Genomic DNA, 22663 nt, shown 5'->3' with positions numbered 1-22663 from the left:
CAAATATGTGTTTATGTCTACTTACTTATTTACTTACTTTAAGGAATTAGTTCACACAATTGTCTCTACAATTTTGGTAAACCTGCATGCTGGATCACAGGTAAGAAATGCAATAGGAGTCCAAGGCCATCTACTAACAGAATTCCCTACTCCTTTGGGGAGTTTAGTTTTTTTCTATTGAAGTCCTTCAACTGATTGGATGAGACCCACCCATGGTATGAAAGTTAATCTGCTCTCATCAAAGTCCACTGTTTAAATGTTACTTACCTTAAAAAATGTTCACAATATCCATAATAATATTTTACAAATTATCTAGGCTCCATAGCCCAACATGTCACATAAAATCAACTGTTATGGACTGAATGTGTTTTCCTCCCTGACTTCTGCCCCAATTTGTACCTTAAACCCTAACCCACGATGTGATGATACCTGGAGATGGAGCCTTTTGGTGGTACTTAGGATTGCATGAGGCCACAGAGGTAGAGCCCTCATGGCAGTATTATTATTGCTGTGGCAGCCTGAGATGATTCAGACACCATCACACTGTTACTATCAATATATAATCCCCAGCTAAATACATAATCTCAAACTAAATACCATAAAGAGGAGAGAACTAAAAGACTTGCCAAAGAAGGCCTAGATATGTGTCTCTCTTACACTTGTCAGGGCCTTCACTCTCCATCATGGGAGTCAGAATGAGAGAGAGGTTGATTTAAATCAAGACTGAATTTTATGACTTAGGCACTACTTAGGAGGAAAACAGACAGTTGTTAAACTATATACAAAATATATACAATATAATGCATATTTTGTATCTCTACAAATCATACTTCTATAGTATTTTCCATCTTCATTATTAGATCATTTCTTGCTGTTCTTTTTATTGATTGATTTTTCATTTACTTGAGAGGAAGGGATAGAGGGAGGGAGTGAGGAGGAGGAAAAGGAGGAGAGAGAGAGAGAGAGAGCAGGAGAGAGGGAGCTCTATTCACTAGAATATTCTATTTTGTTCACTTCCCAAATTCCTTGGGCTGGTGCAAAGCTGGGAGCTGAGAATTCAAAGCAGGTTTCTCACATAGCTGGTAGGAACTCAGTTGCATGAACCATTATTGATATCTCTAGGGTGTGAATTAACAAGAGGCTGGAGTTAGGAGACAGAACCAGGTATCAAACCCAAGTACTCCAATGTGGGATATGAACTTCTTAACTGGAATCTTAACTGCTAGGCCAAAGACCAGCCTTCTCGTCATTTCTGTAAGAAATAAGACAAGTCAGCAAGATTGTTTCAAAAAATGTTGATTGTGAAAAGTGCATGTTTTTCCTGAAGAGCACTAGGCCTTTAAACTGCTTCTTTACATCTCTTTCCGTCAAGCCGATCAACCTGGCGATTCTCTACTAGATTATTTCACCTATCTTTAAATGTTTTCTCATTATCAACCGTCTAGTGCAGAGTATTTGTTTCATCATTTTTTCTTCAAAATATTAATTCATAACTACAACTTCATTGCTGGTTGGCATAATCAAAAATATCTTTCTATCCTGGTAACATTAGAATGCTTCTCAGGTAACCACACATTTAGAGTGTCTTCATCCAATGACCTGTGATTGGGGTCCCTAGAGATGGAATGCCTTCTGTTTAAGGTACCCTGAGTTAGGTCAAGGATTCAAAGTCCTATTTTCTTTGGAGTGTTTTCTGGTCCTTCACCATTCCTGGTGATCTGATGCCCCTAAGAGCTCCAGATTGAGCCTATAGGAATTATCTAGGTCTTTGTAGCCTGTCTCTGGTTCAAAAAAGTGATCAAAATAGGCTAATCCTCTGCCTTGCAGCACCAGCACACCGGGTTCTAGTCCTGGTTGGGGCACCAGATTCTGTCCCGGTTACCCCTCTTCCAGGCCAGCTCTTTGCTGTGGCCAGGGAGTGCAGTGGAGGATGGCCCAAGTGCTTGGGCCCTGCACCCCATGGGAGACCAGGAGAAGCACCTGGCTCCTGCCTTCGGATAGATATATCAGTGTGCAAAGATTTCTAACATTAGTGATTATTATAGTATCAACTATAATGGGAAGTTGGAAACTATTCAGAATAAGAGTTATATATGTTTTAACACTTACTGGGTAATATTAGGAATTCTTTGAAAACAAGGCAGATGTGTTTACTGATATAGTAACTATTTCATTTTTTTTCTGTTTTTCAGTGAATAATAAAAGGTAAGCTGTGAACTCTCTCAAAAGACATTCTTTAAAATGCCTAACAGGTTAGTTCTAGCAAGTGTGATTAAAAGTGGACAAAAATGGGCAACTTTACAAAATGTTTCTACTTTTCCATTCTTCTTCTAATAAATACAAGTGATCAAAATAAGATGACCACACAAATGGGTTGACGTAGCCCAGATTTCTCACTTCCCTTTCAGGTCTGATACTCTGTAGTGACTTGGGACAGTTCAAGGTATGTGGAGACTGGACATAAATACTTGCTCTGTCACTAACAGTTTTATAGCCTTGGGCAATTTATGTTAAGTTGTTCTCATCTGTGAAATAAGAATAGACTGTTTTTGTAGAGTTCTATGATTATTACATGAAAGAAAACCAGGAATATTCTTCTTTCTAAGCCAGGCCTATAATGGGAACATTGACTTCACAGCTCTTATCTTTGATACTTATGCTCTGCCACATTGTGGGATTATGGTGCTAGGGGATAGTCACTACTTGGAATACCACATCCCATGTCAGAGTGCTGGATTGAGTACTGGCTCTACCACTTCAGATCCAGGTTCCTGCTAGTGCCTCCTGGAGGGCAGTAAATAATAGCTCAAGTGTTTAAATCCCTGCTACCCACATGAAAGATCTGCATTGAGTTCCAGGGTCCTGGCTTTGGCCTGGCCAAGACTTGAATGTTGTAGGCATTTGGAGTGAATCAGCAGATAGACGATCTCTCTTTGTCTCTGTCATTCTGCTTTGCAAATGATGAAAGTAAGTAATAATTAAAAAAATTTCTATTTTGGTGCAAAAAAGTTTGAAATCTATACCTTCAAAATGTTATGAAAAATCCTATTACAAAGAAACTATGCATAAATTTCATTTTTTGCAACAAAATAAACTTATATTTGAATTCCATCTTTTCACAAATAAAGTACCCTCTGACATAAAGGGGATTATATTAACAAAAAATTGTGCATGTACATTGACATGCGACTTTTTCTATGTTCTTCATGCTTATATTCCTAAAATATTAAAAGATGAACATGAAGACCATATGCCATACTGTTATAGGAAGAAAATCATTGTGGGAGTAGGAAGTGTCATTTGAAAATGAATAGTGTGCTATTTGTCATGCCCAGGGGTTTATAAAATACTCCGTAACATCTGGTGGTTGACACAGGTGAGAGCTGCAGGATTTGTTTCTGAAGAGTTGGGATACAATTCTGATATTCATAAGTAAGGGCAGTGCTTCTCAACTCTCCTATTTCCCTGTAAAGATGGGTGGCATTCATTTCTTACAAACCACTCTTCATGACATGGGCCTTAGGGTCAGTTCTCAGGATACAAGCTATTATCCCACTTTTTTTTCTATCTGAATGTATGGATGGGAGAGTACCAAAATGTAGAATGGCTTTATTTGAGTCATAAATATTTTCTCAGGACATGTCTGCAAAGTTTAGTTTATATTATTAGTAACAAATCATATATTATATGTTTACAGTTTCATAGTGGAGGTCTGCTTTAGGAATAACCCCTAGATAATGTTTATCAAATCAATAGGCATCTGAATTACTGCGTGGTTTTTAAATGGCAAATTCTGTTTCCATCAGTCTAGGGAGAGTCATTAAGAGTGTATATTTCAGCAAGTTCCTGGATAATCCCAATCTTGTTGGTCAGTAGACCATATATTGAGTAGGAACATGTTAATGAAGAGCCAGATACAATAGGAGCAGCAGGAAGGAGACAAAAGAAGCACAGTACCGGCTGTGTGTAGCAAGCTCAGGAAGGTAATATTAACTTACCCTCCATAAAATACTCAAGGAGTACCTAGGAGTAAAGAAAGGTCTGTGTCCAGTTGAACAGTTGATATCCAGAGCTAATAGTTGGGGTTGTTACATTTCTTTAGCAAACATGCAGTACTTGCTTGTCTGGCATTGTTCTAGGTATTTTCAGATATTAACATTTTTAAGCCTCTGAACTGCCCTAGCGGGCAATACTACTATCTGTATTCTTCCTATTTATTGGCTGAGGAACTGAAAAGTGCCACAGAGCTTTTGAGTGAGTGGGCTGGAATTGCACCCAGGCCGTGGGCTCCAAGTCCTAGGATTAACCATAAGGCCATGTAGCATCTTAGACACAGAGTGGCAAAACAAATCAGAAGCATGAACCTGAAGAATTAACTAGAATACTGGGCAGCAAGCGTCAAAGGTGATGGGCTTGTCAGAAGAAAGGCTAAGGGAGTCCAAGGGAGAAAAATAATCTTCAGTCATCTGAGTTTCTTGGCTGAGACCCCTATAGCAAAAGACAAATTGATAAGAAAACAACATACAAACTTCATGTAAGTTTTACCGGACACGAGAGCCTTAAGCAAATGAAGACATGAAGGAATGGGGAAACCAAGGAGTTTTTAATTCTAGGTTTGATGAAGAAGCAGGTAGTCATGGAGAAATGTGATTGGATCCAAACATAGGAGGTAATGGTAATTAAATGGGGGAAAATTAGCAGCGTCTATTTGTTCAGATTTTTCCCTGTGTTCCCTGGTCCTCAGAGGTAAGGATGCTGCTTTCTCCTGGGTACAGGAAAGTATTAGGACCAACTTCAGGGGGATTCAGAAAATTCTAGTTTTTATGACCTGCTTCAAGGGCAAAGGGTAGGGGATTGTGAGAGTGACATTGTTGCTTCTGTTCAAATACCTTCAGGTTAAAATATGGTAAAGGAAGCTCCCAGAAACCCACCAGGAGCCTCATGAAAACCCTGGCAGTTTATGCAGGCCCCTGGATTCTACGCAAGAGGCTAAAACTCATTCCCTGATAGGTTGTGGTGTGGAGTTTCTTGATCCATGGCTATTGTGTTTTGCAATCAGGACAGGGCTGACCATTTAAAACTCTCTCTGTGTGTGTGTGTGTGTGTGTAGTGTGTATGTAAGTGTATGAAAGTCAGAGAATAAGATGGGAACTGGACGTTAGTAGGATTAATTGCTGAATATCTGGGAAAGATAAAGGCAAAAACAAGAAAAGGGTTAAATTTTCAGAATTCTCATAAAATAGCATCTCATCAAAATTTTATAACTCCCTTACTGAGGCTGAGCGGTTTTGTCACTAGCCTTAGGTTACAAAATAAGTCAAGGTCAAAATTAGGTACACCCTCAGGAGTGTCAGTTTTAGATCTAGTTTCCTTTGAATCTTGTCTCAGTTCCTCCAAAGAGCCATTAGAATATCCAGCCCTCAAGACCCCTGCTGTTAAGAACCCTTCATTTAAAATCACCATACTAACCACCACAAAGCAGTGTGTACTTAATGGTGTTCATATGCACATCATATTGTTCCAACTAAATTAATGACTAATGCTGGGACTCAGGTCATAGGCCCTGGAAGGGATTTTGAAGTGGTGCATCAGGCTTCAAAGCAAATTTCAGCCTTGGTGTAGCAGGCTCCAGTTCAGCAGGACAGAAGTGCCTAGGGGCAGTGGCCCCAAAAGACCCAGTAAAAGGGAGGAAATTTGCATTCATATTGCATATATTTGTTTATAGCCCTTCCTTGACAGTGTTATAACAGAAAGATCAAAGTGAATTTGAGACACAAATGCATGAAAAACCATGGCCACTTCTCGAAGTAGTGGGTACATAGGTGTCTCAGATTCAAACAGAGATACAGTTAAGTATTTTTGGAGGTGTGCATTGCTATGTTTTCAGCTAATTTTCACCATATTTTGGTCTTTCATTTCTGCAGGCGTTTTACGTGACTGTTAAGTGGCTGTAGGTCTCCTTTCCATGCTTGCTGAGTCAGCTCAGCTCCTGATAGGGCTGTCTCACTCTGACTGACAGTCACAGGAGATGGGGAACCAGTTGGGGAGGAGGAGGGAATGTTTCAGGCCAGTGCTGCCAGAGGCTATAAAGGCTGGCTTGCTGATGATTTATTATTTCTGATGACTAATTACAGGGAGTCTTGTGTTTCATGGGTATTTTGATGGGTGGCTTTTGCAGAGCTATCGCCTTACTGAATTACTTCAACTCTTTGTCAACACTTAAAAGATATTACCTTTCTCTGTGGGTTAAGGAAGATAAGGAAGTGGAAAATGTTTATATGGTCAATTTCATGATTTCCTAGAGAGTAACTAAGAAGGTTTAGGAGAGATGACTGATCTCAAGATTTGAGGGATTAAGACCAGGCCCAGGGAAAGGTTTATTAGGCATTAGAAGATGCTTATTTGAAGGAAGTTGGCAGAAAGCATATATCCCAGGAATGCAATGTGATTGGTTTATCTGGAGTATGTTAAACATCTCTAAATATCATATGGCTAGAATTTAAGATTGCTTTAAACGCTCATAAATCAAATTTATCTCCCTGAACACTAGATTGTTAAAAAAAAATAACAGTGGGATATATTATATGATCCCTGACTTGGAATGAACTGTTGTACTGCTACCTAATCCAAAATACATGCAAAAATTTGCAGAAGAAAATAATCTCAATAAACCAAGTATTTGTCTACTTTGATTAGAGTATATTAACAAAAGAAAGATGGTATTAGGTTTTTGCTGAGCAACAAACAACTCTGAAATCTCAGCAGCTTAATACAATGTATGTTTATTTCACAGCCAACTTCCATTGGAGCCATTGTAAGTAGTGACACTGGTGGCCTTAACTGGGTTCCACTGGCCTATGCAGGCCTGGTTCCAGGTCACTTTCATTTTAGGTCTCAGGGGAAGGAAGAGCTATTATCTGGATCATAATCCTTTTTAGAGCAAGCTCTATTTTTAAGAGGTTAGAAGCTCCCGGGGAGCAAAGCCAAACCACAAAAGTAATTTGAAATTTCGGTTCCTGTTCCATTAGCCAAAGTCAAATGATCAAAGTCTAAATCACATGGCCAACCCCAAAGCCAGTGAAAGCAAATAATGACTACAGGGCAGTATAACAAGCTCAGAGATTGAATGAATTATGAACAAAATAATATCAGCTACTATACTGATCAAAAACTTGGAAGTGGCAAGAAACCAACTTTATAAATATAATGATGTAAAGAATATGAGTGCAACAACTCTATGTGAAGTAGCTGGGACTGAGGCATGTCTAATTTTGAAAATTCTAAGAAAGACTCTGAGTGAGATCCCAGAGGGAAGAAAGGGCCATCAAAGAAGGAGGTACCTTTCTCCGAAGGGAGGAGAGAACTTCCACTTTGACTATGACCTTGTCTAAATAAGATCAGAGTTGGTGAACTCAAGAGGCTTCCATAGCCTTGGCAGCTCATGACAAGAGCCTAGGGTGATTACTGACACCATAAATAAGAGTGTCAATTGTTAAATCCACAACAGGAGTCACTGTGCACTTACTCCTCATGTAGGACCTCTGTCCTTAATGTGTTGTACTATGCGAATTAATGGTAAAACTACTACTCAAACAGTACTCTATACTTTGTGTGTCTTTGTGAGTGCTGTCTGTTGAAATCTTTATGTAGTATATACTAAATTGATATTCTGTATATAAAGATAATTGAAAATGAATTTTTATGTGAATGGGATGGGAGAGGGTGTGGGAGATGGGATGGTTGTGGGTGGGAGGGAGGTTATGGGGGAAAAAGCTGCTATAATCCAAAGGTTGTACTTTGGAAATTTATATTTATTAAATAAAAGTTGAAAAAAGACTGCTATTCCCTAGATGGTATTGGAGTGATTGTGAAACTCTCAATGGAAAAGGTTTGGTGGCAACTGATATATACATTTTACCCTGGCTACACCTAACAGAATGTATAGTAAAGAATACTTTGGAGAATAAAAATGATAATTAGCCAACTACTTATCAAGTGTTAGTCTTAGGGCTAGCACTATGTGGAATAGCAGGTAAGCTACTGCTTGCAATGCTGGCATCCATACAGGCTCCAGTTTGTGTCCCAGCTGCTCCACTTCTGATCCAGCTCCCTGCTAACGGCATGGGAAAAGCAATGGAAGATGGCGCAAGTGCTTGGCCCCTGCTACCTTTGTGGTAGATCTGAAAGAAGCTCCAGGCTCCTGGCTTCAATGTCATGCAGCACTGGCTGTTGCAACCACCTAGGAAGTGAACCAGTGGGTGGAAGATTCTTTCTCTCTCTTTCTCTCTCTTTATCTCCTCCCCAACTTTCAACTAAATAAATAAATCTTTCTTTAAAAATTTAAAAATAGTTAGTCTTTGAGCTAGTTTGTAAATCCCATTGCACTATTTGTGGAGTCTCTTTCTGGATGAAACTCATGCTAGAAAAACCTTGCCTGGAAGAGGTTTACCTACTTCCTGAGACCTGGAATTAGCTTTTGCTGGATAGTACTTCCATTTCTATTTTTTTTTTATCTGATTGCAAATGTATTACTAGTTGCTATCTCTCAGCATTGTGCTACATTAGTTGTTCCTATTCATAGATTATATAGTGTATAGCTTTCTTTTACTCAAAATTGTCTTTTTTTAATAAAACCTTTTAAATTATTTAAAAGTCAGAGAGAGAGAGATAACAGAGAAAAGAGATGTCAATTTTCTATCTACTAATTCATTCCACATATGCCAACAATGGCAAGGGCGAGGCTGAAATCAGGAGCTCAGAATTCAAATTGGATCTCCCAATTGGGTGTCAGGAATCTAACCGCGTGGGATGTCCCCTGCTGCCTCCTGGGGTGTGTATTAGCTGGAATCTGGAATTAGAAGTGGAGCCTGGACTCAAACACAGGTACTCTTGTCAGAACAAAGACTGAGGGGCTGTAGGGGAGGGAAATGTCTTCTTCACACATTTGGGGCTCATGGCTGACAGCCCAACTGAGCAGCCTGCAGAAGCATTCACTAAATGTCTCTGGATAATCTGAGAAGATTGAAGTGAGTAGTTATTATTTTGGAGACTGAACATGAAGTTATACAGAGATGTTAGTGATAGAGAAGATTATAAACATAGATCAAGACAGAGAGTGGGGATCCATATATGTTAGATGAGGAAATTTGGGATCCATTCTACCATTTTGTGGAAAAAAATCAAAGCACTTAAGAACATAAGAATTATGAACAGAACTGTATAAATACTTTATACTAATTAACTGATTAATTTAGGATCTGTCTGCTGCCCACTAACAAAGCCAGTCTGTGTCCTAAGCAATGATGATCTATAATGGTGATTCATACTGATGTGATTTCGGTTGTGTAGAGCCTGAAAGTCTGTATGTGTAGAGACAATCGCAATCCTACACCTCATGTTTATTTATGAACTGTTCTCAGTCTCGGGAAGGAGAAATATTCTAAAAGATGTCTGTCTGAATGAAAGATGAGAAAGAATTGAGGCAACTTCTAAAAATGATGAGATTCAAAACCCAAATAAATAAATAAAACTCTTGGGTTGGTGTTGTGGTACATTATTAAGCTGCTAAGTGGAATGCTGATGTCCCATGTGAGCACGTGTTCAAGTTCCAACTGCTCCACTTCCAATCCAGCTCCCTGCTAATGAGCATGGAAAGCAACAGAAGATGGACCAAGTACTTGGGTCTTTGCCACCTATGCGGGAGATCCAGGCTCCAAATTTTGGCCTGGTGCATTCCTGGCCGTTGTGGCCATTTGGGGAGTGAACCAGTAGATGGAAGATCTGTTTCTCTCTCTCTCTCTTTCTCTCTCTCCTTCTCTCTCTCCTGTCTCTCCGAAACTTTTTTAAAAGTCTCATCACAGAGGATGTTTTGTTGCCTAAATGCATAGAAATAGCAAATCAAAAGTCTAAAAATAAACTTATTATCTCATATAAATAATTCCAGAGGAAGAAGGAGTTTAATGTAGTTAATTTCATAGATTATTTTAGTTGTGATTGAACAATCAGATGATTTCCACCTTTTTTCTTAGAGCTTTTCTGTATGTGGGCATTTGCCCTCAGTCTTGTCCCTCTGTTTTCAAAATGCTACAATGATCTATGTATCATACTTTCCTACAATATTTAGAGGTCAGAGAGTGTCTCAGTGTCTGATCTATTTTTTTTTTGTATTACTTGATTTTTATTTTTATTTTTTTTTATCTTTTATTTAATGAATATAAATTTCCAAAGTACGACTCATGGGTTACAATGGCTTTCCCCCCATACCGTCCCTCCCACCCACCACCTTCCCCTTTCCCACTCCCTCTCCCCTTCCATTCACATCAAGATTCATTTTCGATTATCTTAATATACAGAAGATCAGCTTAGTATACCTTAAGTAAGGATTTCAACAGTTTGTTCCCACACAGAAACATAAAGTGAAAAATAATAGATGATTTTTTTTTAAATGATGATGAAATCAGATCAGACCTATTGTCATGTTTAATCCCAGTGAGAGTCAAGTTGGGAATTGATAATTTCTTTTTTTTTTTTTTTTTACAGAAGATCAGTTTAGTGTACATTAAGTAAAGATTTCAATCGTTTGCACCCCCATAGAAACACAAAGTGAAATATACTGTTTGAGTACTCGTTATAGCATTAAGCCTCAGTGTACAGCACATTAAGGACAGAGATCCTACATGAGGAGTAAGTGCACAGTGACTCCTGTTGTTGACTTTACCAATTGACACTCCTGTTTATGGCATCAGTAATCTCCCTATGCACCAGTCATGAGTTTCCAAGGCTATGGAAGCCCCTTGAGTTCTCCGACTCTTATCTTGTTTAGACAAGGTCATAGTCAAAGTGGAGGTTCTCTCCTCCCTTCAGAGAAAGGCACCTCCCTCTTTGAAGACCTGTTCTTTCCACTGGGATCTCACTCACAGAGATCTTTTTGCCAGAGTGTCTTGGCTTTCCATGCCTGAAATACTCTCATGGGCTTTTCAGCCAGATCCGAGTGCCTTTAGGGCTGATTCTGAGGCCAGAGTGCTATTTAGGACATCCGCCATTCTATGAGTCTGCTGAGTATCTCACTTCCCATGTTGGATCACTCTCCCCTTTATTTATTCTATCGGTTAGTGTTAGCAGATACTAGACTTGTTTATGTGCTCCCTTTGACTCTTAGTCCTTTCATTATGATCAATTGTGAACTGAAATTGATCACTTGGAATAGTGAGATGGCATTGGCACATGCCACCTTGATGGGATTGAATTGGAATCCCCTGGTATGTTTCCAACTCTACCAATTGGGGCAAGTCAGCCCGAGCATGCCCCAAATTATACATCTCTTCCCTCTCTTATTCCCACTTTTATGTTTAACAGGGATCACATTTCAGTTAATTTTCAACACTTAAGAATAACTGTGTGATAATTACAGAATTAAACCAGTCATATTAAGTAGAACAGACAAAAAAAAATACTATGAGGGATAATGTATTAAGTTGTCCATTAGCAGTCAGGGCTATGCTGATCAAGTCACCATTTCTCATAGTGTCCATTTCACTTCAGGAGGTTTCCTTTTTGGTGTTCAGTCAGTTGTCACCGATCAGGGAGAACATATGGTATTTGTCCCTTTGGGACTGGCTTACTTCACTCAGCATGATGTGTTCCAGATTCCTCCATTTTGTTGCAAATGACTGGATTTCGTTGTTTCTAACTGCGGTATAGTATTCTAAAGAATACATATCCCATAATTTCTTTATCCAGTCTACCATTGATGGGCATTTAGGTTGGTTCCAGGTCTTGGCTATTGTGAATTGTGCTGCAATAAACATTAGGGTGCAGACCGCTTTTTTCTTTATCAATTTAAACTCCTTTGGGTAAATTCCAAGGAGTGGGATGGCTGGGTCGAACGGTAGGGTTATCTTCAGGTTTCTGAGGAATCTCCAGACTGATTTCCATAGTGGCTTGACCAGTTTGCATTCCCACCAACAGTGGGTTAGTGTCCCTTTTTCCCCACATCCTCTCCAGCATCTGTTGTTGGTAGATTTCTGTATGTGAGCCATTCTAACCGGGGTGAGGTGAAACCTCATTGTGCTTTTGATTTGCATTTCCCTGATTGCTAGTGACCTTGAACATTTTTTCATGTGCCTGTTGGCCATTTGGATTTCCTCTTTTGAAAAATGTCTATTGAAGTCCTTGGCCCATCTCTTAAGTGGGTTGTTGGTTTTGTTTTTGTGGAGTTTCTTGATCTCTTTGTAGATTCTGGTTATTAACCCTTTATCTGTTGCATAGTTTGCAAATATTTTTTCCCATTCTGTTGGTTGTCTCTTCACTCTCCTGACTGTTTCTTTTGCAGTACAGAAACTTCTCAATTTGATGCAATCCCAATAGTTGATTTTGGCTTTGACTGTCTGTGCCTCCCGGGTCTTTTCCAGAAATTCTTTGCCTGTGCCAATATCTTGAAGGGTTTCTCCAATGTTCTCTAATAACTTAATGGTGTCAGGACGTAGATTTAGGTCTTTAATCCACGTTGAGTGGATTTTTGTGTAAGGTGTAAGGTAGGGGTCTTGCTTCATGCTTCTGCACGTGGAAATCCAGTTTTCCCAGCACCATTTATTGAATAGACTGTCCTTGCTCCAGGAATTAGTTTTAGATCCTTGATCAAATATAAGTTGGCTGTAGATGTTTGGATTGATTTCTGGTGTTTCAATTCTGTTCCATTGGTCTATCCATCTGTTTCTGTACCAGTACCATGCTGTTTTGATTACAACTGCCCTGTAGTATGTCCTGAAATCTGGTATTGTGATGCCTCCGGCTTTGTTTTTGTTGTACAAGATTGCTTTAGCTATTCGAGGTCTCTTGTGCCTCCATATGAATTTCAGCATCATTTTTTCTAGATCTGCGAAGAATGTCTTTGGTATCTTGATTGGGATTGCATTGAATCTATAAATTGCTTTTGGGAGAATGGACATTTTGATGATGTTGATTCTTCCAATCCATGAGCATGGAAGATTTTTCCATTTTTTGGTATCCTCTTCTATTTCTTTCTTTAAGGTTTTGTAATTTTCATCGTAGAGATCTTTAACGTCCTTGGTTAAGTTTATTCCAAGGTATTTGATTGTTTTTGTAGCTATTGTGAATGGGATTGATCTTAGCAGTTCTTTCTCAGTCATGGCATTACTTGTGTATACAAAGGCTGTTGATTTTTGTGCATTGATTTTATATCCTGCCACTTTGCCAAACTCCTCTATGAGTTCCAATAGTCTCTTAGTAGAGTTCTTTGGATCCTCTAAGTACAGAATCATATCGTCTGCAAAGAGGGATAGTTTGACTTCTTCCTTCTTGATTTGTATTCCTTTGATTTCTTTTTCTTGTCTGATGGCTCTGGCTAAAACTTCCAGAACTATGTTAAATAGCAGTGGTGAGAGTGGGCATCCCTGCCTGGTGCCAGATTTCAGTGGAAATGCTTCCAACTTTTCCCCATTCAATAGGATGCTGGCTGTGGGTTTTTTATAAATTGCTTTGATTATATTGAGGAATGTTCCTTCTATACCCAATTTGCTTAGAGTTTTCATCATGAAAGGGTGTTGAATTTTATCAAATGCTTTCTCTGCATCAATTGAGATAATCATATGGTTTTTCTTCTGCAGTCTGTTAATGTGGTGAATCACATTGATTGATTTGCGAATGTTGAACCATCCCTGCATACCAGGGATGAATCCCACTTGGTCTGGGTGGATGATTTTCCTGATGTGTTGTTGTATTCTATTGGCCAGAATTTTATTGAGGATTTTTGCATCTATGTTCATCAGGGATATTGGTCTGTAATTTTCTTTCAGTGCTGCATCTTTCTCTGGCTTAGGGATTAAGGTGATGCTGGCTTCATAGAAAGAATTTGGGAGGATTCCCTCTTCTTCGATTGTTCTGAATAGTTTGAGAAGAAATGGGATTAGTTCTTCTTTAAATGTCTGGTAGAATTCAGCAGTGAATCCATCTGGTCCTGGGCTTTTCTTTGTTGGGAGGGCCTTTATTACTGTTTCAATTTCTGTCTCAGTTATGGGTCTGTTTAGGTTTTCGATGTCTTCATGGTTCAATTTTGGTAGATTGCATGTGTCCAGGAATCTATCCATTTCTGATAGGTTTTCCTGTTTGCTGGCTGGCATACAGGTCCTTGTAGTAATTTCTGATGATTCTTTTTATTTCTGTGGTGTCTGTTGTTACGTTTCCTTTTTCATCTCTGATTTTATTGATTTGGGTCTTTTCTTTTTTTAGTTAGTTGGGCCAATGGGGTGTCAATTTTGTTTATTTTTTCAAAAAACCAGCTTCTCGCTTGGCTGATTTTTTGTAATGTTTTTTTGGATTCAATCCTGTTAATTTCTTCTCTGGTTTTAATTATTTCTCTTCTCCTACTAGATTTGGGTTTGGTTTGCTGCAGTTTTTCTAGGTCCTTGAGGTGCGCTGAAAGCTCATTTATTTGGTACCTTTCCAATTTCTTGGTATAGGCACCTATTGCTATAAATTTGCCTCTCAATACTGCTTTTGCTGTATCCCATAAGTTTTGATATGTTGTGTTGTTGTCTTCATTTACTTCCAGAAAGTTTTTGATTTCTCTTTTGATTTCTTGAATGACCCAGTGTTCATTCAGGAGCATGTTGTTCAGTCTCCATGTGTTTGCATACTTTCTGGGGTTTCCTGAGTTGCTAATTTCCAGCTTCATCCCGCTGTGGTCTGAGAAGCTGCATGGTATGATTCTAATTCTTTTAAATTTGCTGAGACTTGCTTTATGGCCTAGTATGTGGTCAATCCTAGAGAAGGTTCCATGCGCTGCTGAGAAGAATGTGAAGTCTGTAGATGTAGGGTTGAAAGTTCTGTAGATATCTGTTAGATCCATTTGGGCAATAGTGTCAATTAAATCTGCTGTTTCCTTGTTGATCTTCTGTCCGGATGATCTGTCTATTTCTGAGAGTGGAGTATTGAAGTTCCCCAGTACTATTGTATTGGAATCTAAATCTCCCTTTAAGTCCCTTAACATATCTTTTAAATAGACCGGTGCCCTGTAATTAGGTGCATATACATTTATAATAGTTACATCTTCCTGTTGAATTGAACCCTTAATCATTATATAGTGTCCCTCTTTGTCTCTCTTAACAGTTTTTGTATTAAAGTTTATTTTGTCTGATATTAATATGGCTACACCTGCTTTTTTTTGGTTTCTGTTGGCATGGAATATCTTTTTCCAACCTTTCACTTTCAGTCTGCATGCCTCTTTGTTAGAGAGATGTGTTTCTTGTAGGCAACAAATAGTTGGGTTGTGTTCTGTGAGCCAGTCAGCCAAACGGTGTCTTTTAACTGAAGAATTCAGACCATTAATGTTCAATGTGACTATTGATACGTAGTGACTTTGCCCTGCCATTTTCCTGGAAATATTTTCTAGTATATGCTTTGAGCTTCCCATGCTCTTTTACTGGTAGGTGTTCTTCCTTTCCCTTCTTTCATATTGATGGCCGTGTTTCTGTGTTTCTGAGTGTAGCACATCTTTAAGTATCTTTTGCAGGGCCGGACGAGTGGCCACAAAGTCTTTCAATTTCTGTTTGCTATGAAAGGTCTTTATTTCACCTTCATTCACAAATGAGAACTTGGCAGGATATAATATTCTGGGCTGGCAATTTTTCTCTCTTAGCACCTGTGCTATGTCTCGCCATTCCCTCCTAGCTTGTAGGGTTTCTGATGAGAAGTCAGCTGTGAGTCTGATTGGAGATCCTCTGAGAGTAATCTGATGTTTCTCTCTTGCACATTTTAGGATCTTTTCTTTATGTTTCACTGTGGTAAGTTTAATTACCACGTGTCGTGGTGAGGATCTCTTTTGGTCATGTTTATTGGGGGTTCTATGAGCTTCCTGTACTAGGATATCTCTGTCCTTCTCCAAACCTGGAAAGTTCTCTGCTAGTATCTCACTAAAAAGGCCTTCCAATCCTTTCTCTCTCTCCATGCCTTCAGGAACTCCTAGAACTCGAATGTTGGATTTTTTAATAGTATCCTGTAGATTCCCAACAATATTTTTTAGGTTTCTAATTTCCTCTTCTTTTCTTTGGTTTGACTGTATGTTTTCCTGTGCTCTATCTTCTAAGTCCGATATTCTCTCTTCTGCTTCACCCATTCTGTTTTTAAGGCTTTCTAATGTGTTTGTCATTTGATCTATTGAGCTCTTCATTTCATTTTGATTTCTCTTGACTATCACACTTTCCTGTTCTACTAGTTTCTGAGTTTCATTTTGACTCTTCCTTAAAATTTCATTTTCACGAGAAAGATTTTCAATCTTGTCCATTAAGGATTTCTGTAGTTCAAGGATTTGCTTTTGAAAACTTCTAAATGTTCTTATCATAAATTTTTTGAAATCCGTATCTTGCATTTCTTCTATCTCATCATCTTCATACTCATGGCTTGGGGTGTTTTGCTTATTTGGAGGCATCATAGTGTCATCGTTGATCTTGCTCCCTCTATTTCTGTGTTTGTTACTCGGCATAGTTAATTCTTCTTGCGTCACTGTGCGCTTTTTTTTTTTCTTTTTTTTTTTTTTTTATACTGTTTCCGTGTTAAGTGGACTGCCTGCTGTTGGAGGAGCCTTGGAAGCTTGAGGTGGGTGCGGCCTCTGATCTATTTTTAAGATGAAGAAATTTTCTAGAAGACTTTTTTTATATTTAAGTAGCCAAAATTCTTTCAATTGTCCATTCCTGTATGATTCATTGATAAGTAATAAGGCCAAACTCTGACTGATATCAATGCTATCTAATTATGTAGTGATTTGTCACATGTTACCACTTAAATTTAAATACAATCATGTAAATTAAGAATTCTGTGTACCATTAGCTATAGTCACAATTCAAATGCTTAATAGTCACATATAGTCTGTGGCTACTGCATTGAACAGCACAAATTATAAAACATTGCTATCATTACAGAAAATTCCACTGTACAGTGCTGGTTTGGATAAATTATGATTCATACCCTACATAGCAAGTCTTCCTTAAAGCATATGACCTTATGCCTTTATAAAATCATTGTTCTGTTGGAAGGATAAAGGGAGAAAGAGAGCAAGTATTAGGTGATGGACCAGCAGTGCTGCCAAAATGTCCATGGGGTGAAAGAGAATTTGTAAAATGACCTTAGGGTACAGCAGCATTGGTCTTGGGGACTGATGGGGCAAGGTGAGAAAGAACATTTTTACGATGACACTAGGTTTCTGGCTTGGGTATCGTTATTGAAGCTGGGCATATCCATCGAGGAAGGGAAGGTAGAGAGAGAGAACGAGCAGCTTTGAGAGGAAATGATAATGAATTTGTTTTAGTGACATCAAAATCAAAATACTAGGTGTGGAGGAGGAGATGGAAATTTCTAGCGGACAATTGGGAGTTAAGGACTGTAGCCAAGTGAGGAGTTAGCCATGTGAAGCTATCTGTAGCTGTGGCTGGGAGAGGCCCCATCTCCTCCCTCTGATAGAACTTGGGGAGCTACAACATGCAGCACTGAAAATGGTTTGCCTTAAAATATGATCTTTTCTACATTAATTTAAATATTTGGAAGGGAGGACTGGTGTTGTGGTGCAGTGCATTAAGCTGCTGCCTGCAAAACCAGCATCCCATATTGGAGTGCCAGTTCAAATTCCAATTGTCTAGCTACTTGCTGGGAAAGCAGCAGCAGATGACCCTAGTGCTTGGGCCCCTGCACCCATGTCGGAGATCAGGACGAAATTCCAAACTCCAGGCTCCTTGTTTTCCCTGGCCATTTCAGCCATTTGGAGAATGAACTAGCAGATTAAAGATCAATATCTCTCTCTATGTTTCTCTCTCCTTACATCTCAAATAAGTAAATCATTTTTAAAAAAAAGTACATGGAAAGGAGAAGGAGAATATTCTTCCTTTTGACAGGAGTCCATATTAAATATTGAAGAGAACAGAAATAACATTTACTATCTAGTACAACTCCTGTTCTTTTCTAAGACCAGAATGTTCTCTTGTTTAAGTTCATGTAACACTAATCGTAGTAACTTCATCAACAGTGGATTCCATCAGCTGTGTTTCAAATCTGATGAATGAAAATGTGTACTTGTGTTCGAACTGTATTGGTCAGCTTCATGGTTTGTCACTTACAAGAATGGATTCTCTCTGAATTTAGAAGGAATGTTGATGCATTTAATTAGGAGTGGGGAGTGATTGGCCAGTGGTGTCCCATTTACCTTCCTCCAATTTTCCAGGGAGATTGTCATAAAATGTAGAAGTGGAGCGTGGAATCTTCAAATAATCAGAATATTGGATCTTCAGGTAGGAAGGAGAGTGTGAAAATTTCCACTCTCTGAAGACAGAACCAAAAGGAAAGGAAGAGGATGAGTTACTTTCTGTTCATAGTCAGGATGTTTCTGGCCACACAGATGAACAAAGGAGGCCAAGAAGGAGGTGCCAAGGATGGACACTTTCCATCACTCAGTCGCTCACTCCCTTCCCCATAGCGCATAAGGTATGCTTCCAGAAAACCAGGAACATTTATTTTCCTGTGGTTCTTTTAAAATTTCTTTCTAAATCAGTTGCTATTATGTGATACACACAATATGTTCACCATGTATTGTCTAAGTTTATAGGTATACATATATCTGTGTTTGTACATTGTACAAGGGCACTTCAAAAAGTAATCAAAATGGAGTTAAAAGATGAATTTATTTTGTTGGAAAATAATTTTGAAATCTAGACATATCAGAAATCTCCTAGTATTCATAAAGAATAAGCATTATTTAAAAACTATACATTCAGGACTGACACTGTGATGCAGTGTGTTAAGCTACTGTCTGCAGTACTGGCATCCCATAGGGGTGCTGGTTCAAGTGCCGGTTTCTCTACTTTCTATCCAGCTCCCTGCTAATATACCATGGAAAAGCAGCGGAAGATGGCCCAAGGGCTTGGGCCCCTACACCCACATGTGAGACCTGGAAGAAGTTCCTGGATCCTAGCATTGGCCTGGCCTAGCCTTGGCTGTTGCATCTAAGAGGGCAATATCTTTCTCTCTCCCTTTGCCTCTGTAACTCTGACTTTCAAATAATAAGTAATAAATAAGTAATAAATCATTAAAAAACTATATGTTCATTTGAAAATATTTTTGTATCAAAATAAACGTATTTTTAATTCAATTTTCCAAGAACTTTTTGAACTATGCTTATGTATAATTATATGTGTATGTATATATACTAAATCACATGTATGTACTCATATATATGTTCACATTAGTACACATAGAAATTCGGCCGGCGCCGTGGCTCAATAGGTTAATCCTCCGCCTTGCGGCACTGGCACACCGGGTTCTAGTCCCGGTTGGGGCGCCAGATTCTGTCCCGGTTGCCCCTCTTCCAGGCCAGCCCTCTGCTATGGCCCGGGAGTGCAGTGGAGGATGGCCCAAGTCCTGGGGCCCTGCACCCGCATGGGAGACCAGGAGAAGCACCTGGCTCCTGGCTTCGGATCAGTGCGATGCGCCGGCCACAGCGGCCATTGGGGGGTGAACCAATGGCAAAAGGAAGACCTTTCTCTCTGTCTCTCTCTCACTGTCCATTCTGCCTGTTAAAAAAAAAAAGAAATTGATAATTTACTTTTTTTTAATCTGTCATTCTCATGAGCAAACAACCTCCTGATAGCAAGAATCTTTTTTTATCTTTATAATGTAATGTTAAAGAACACTAATAATTATTGATTAGATAGGTACAGAAAATCTTGTTTTTAAAATTTAAATAATTCTGGGACTGGTGCTTTGGTGCAGTGTGTTAATGCCCTGGCCTGAAGCGCTGGCATCCCATATGGGTGCCATTTCAAGGCCTGGCTGCTCCACTTCCTGTCCAGCTCTCTGCTGTGGCCCGGGATAGCAGTGGAAGATCGCCCAAGTCTTTGGGACCCTGCACCCATGTGGGAGAGCGGGAGGAGGCTCCTGGCTCCTGGCTTTGGATCGTGGCAGCTCCGGCTGTTGTGGCCATCTGGGGAGTGAACCATCAGATGGAAGACCACTCTCTCTCTCTCTCTCTCTCTCTCTCTCTGTAGCTCTGACATTCAAATAAATAAATAAATCTTTAGAAAAATTTAAATAATTTTTAAAAATATTAACAAATATGATAGGAAGGAAACCTCTTCCCTGGCTATCTCCTTTTCTTTTTTAAATTTTTATTTTTATAAAGAGGACAGATTTGATGAATTTCATACAGTTCTAAAACTTATACTTCCTTTCCTATCACTCTCCTTCCCTCAGTTTCCCTCCTTCCTTCCTTTCATTTTGTTTTTAACTTTTGCAAAGACTTAATTTAAGTCTACTCTGCAGTCACAGGCTTAATTCATCACTAACCATAATATTGAACAAATAAAAAGTATGAAGACCCCAGTTCCACAGGAGTATAAACAAGGGCTAAAAATGACAATCATATCACAAGATGTCTGTTTCATAATTATATATTTTTTGTATTCTATATTAGCTGCCACATATCATAGAAAACATATGATATATGTCTTTTTAGGATTTACTTATTTCACTAAACTTAATGATTTCCAGTTGTATCCACTTGGTTGCAAACAGCAGGATGTCATTCTTTTTATGGTTGAGTAGTATTCCATTGTGTATATGTATATCACATTTTCTTTATCCAGTCATCAGGTGATGGACATCTGGGTTGATCCCATAACTTAGATATTGTTAATTGAGCTGCAATAAACATGGGGGTACAGCTGAGTCTCTTATATGCTGATTTCATTTCATTTTGGTGAATTCCCAGGAGTTGGGTAGCTGGATCCTATGGTAGATCTATTTTCAGATTTCTGAGGAATCTTCATACTGTTTTCCACAATGGCTGTACTAGTTTACATTCTACCAATATTGTTTTAGGATACCTTTTACCCACAACCTTGTCTGTATTTATTGTGTTTTTGATTTTTAGATGAGAGCTATTCTAACTGGTGTGAGGTGAAACCTTATTGTGGTTTTGGTTTGCATTTCCCTGATGGCTAGTGATCCTGAGCATTTTTTCATGTGTCTATTGGCCATTTGAATTTACCCTTTTGAAAAATGCTTGTTCAAGTCTTTGCTCATTTCTTGACTGTATGCTTTGTGTTGTTGTTGTTGAGTTATTTGAACTACTTATAGATTCTGCATCCTGTATCAATTGCATAGTTTGTAAATATTTTGATTGTCTTTACTTTGCTGAGTGTTTCCTTTGGAGTGTAGATGCTTCTTAGCTTGATGTAATCCCTTTTGTCTATTTTGATCTTATTGCCTGTGTTTTTGGGGTCTTGTCCAAGAAGTTTTTCCCTATGCCAATGTCTTACAGTGTTTCCTAGATGTTTTCTTCTAGTAATTTTCTTCTAGTAATTTACTGATAACAGATCATAGATTTACATCCTTCATCCATGTTGTGTTGATGTTTGTATGAAGTATAAGGTAGGGATCTTGTTTCATACTTCTGCATTTGAAGATCCAATTTTCCCAGCACCTTTTGTTGAAGAGGCTGTCCTTTCTGCAATGATTGGTTTTAGCTTATTTGTCAAATATTAGTTGGTTTCAGATTCGTGGATTGATTTCTGGGGTTTCTGTTCTGTTTCACTGATCTAATGCCTATTTTTGTGCCACTATTAGGCTCTTTTGACTATAACTGTTCAGTAGTATGTCTTGAAATCTGATATTGTGATGCCTCCATCCAGAGAGCTGGATTGGAAGAGGAGCAGCCGGGAGTAGAACTGACACCCACATGGGATGACGGCATTTCAGGCCAGGGCTTTAACCCTCTGCACCACAATGCTGGCCCCTGTCATTGGTATTATGATTGATATTGTACTGAATCTGTATATTGCTTTTGGCAGTATGGACATTATGATGATATTATTTTTTGTATTCCATGAACATGGAAGATTTCTCCATTTTTTGTGTCTTCTTCTTCTTTCTTTAATGTTTTATAATTTTCATTGTATAAATCTTTCACATCCTGAGTTGAATTTATTCCAAAGCATTTGTAGCTATTACGAATGGTAAGGAACTTACAAGTTCTTTCTCAGCCATGGTGTTATCTGTGTATACAAAGACTACTGATTTCTTTGTGTTGATTTTATATCCTGCAACTGTACCAAACTGCCTTATGAGTTCCAATAGTCACTTAGTGGAGTCTTTTGGTACCCCTATATGTCATTTGCAAACAGGATACTTTGACTTCCTCCTTTCTAATTTGTATCCCTCTGATTTCTTTTTTCTTGACTAAAGACTCTGGCTAAAACTTCCAGAACTATATTGAATAGAAATTATGAGAGTGGGCAAGAGTGGGCATCCTTGTCTGGTTCCAGATCTCAGTGGAAATGATTCCTAATTTTCTCCATTCAATATGATGCTGACTGTGGTTTGCCATTTATTGCCTTGATTGTGCTAAGCAATGTTTCTTCTATACCCAATTTGTTTAAGGTGTCTTTTTAACATGAACGGATGTTGTATTTCATCAAATTCTCTCTCTGCATCTATTGAGATAATCATATGGTTTTATTCTTTAATTGGTTAATGTGATGTATCACACTTATTGATTTGCATATCTTGAATCATCCCTGCATAAAAGGATAAATCCAACTTATTCCAGGTGAATGAACTTTTTGCCATGTTGTTGGATTCCATTAGCTAGTATTTTGTTGGGGAG

At 38.7% G+C, this 22663-nt stretch overlaps 1 protein-coding gene across 7 annotated transcripts in view; it reads left to right on the top strand.

Moving 5' to 3' along the window:
- Positions 1-22663, top strand: part of LOC149126951 (uncharacterized) — a 282984-nt gene that overhangs the window by 59518 nt on the left and 200803 nt on the right. For 2 of the 7 annotated variants that reach the window (XR_016232080.1, XR_016232078.1), the window contains exons 3-4: positions 18227-18486; positions 18875-19040. The exons of the other annotated variants lie outside the window; for them this stretch is intronic. The gene's annotated coding sequence lies outside the window, so the exon portion shown is untranslated. Of the gene's footprint in view, positions 1-18226; positions 18487-18874; positions 19041-22663 lie in introns of those variants that run through there. 7 annotated transcript variants of the gene reach the window in all.

Source organism: Oryctolagus cuniculus, chromosome 4, assembly GCF_051225735.1.
Source record: "Oryctolagus cuniculus isolate XC-2025 breed Fujian yellow rabbit chromosome 4, ASM5122573v1, whole genome shotgun sequence".
Taxonomy (NCBI): Eukaryota; Metazoa; Chordata; class Mammalia; order Lagomorpha; family Leporidae; genus Oryctolagus; species Oryctolagus cuniculus.
This window is presented reverse-complemented; position numbering and strand designations above follow the sequence as displayed.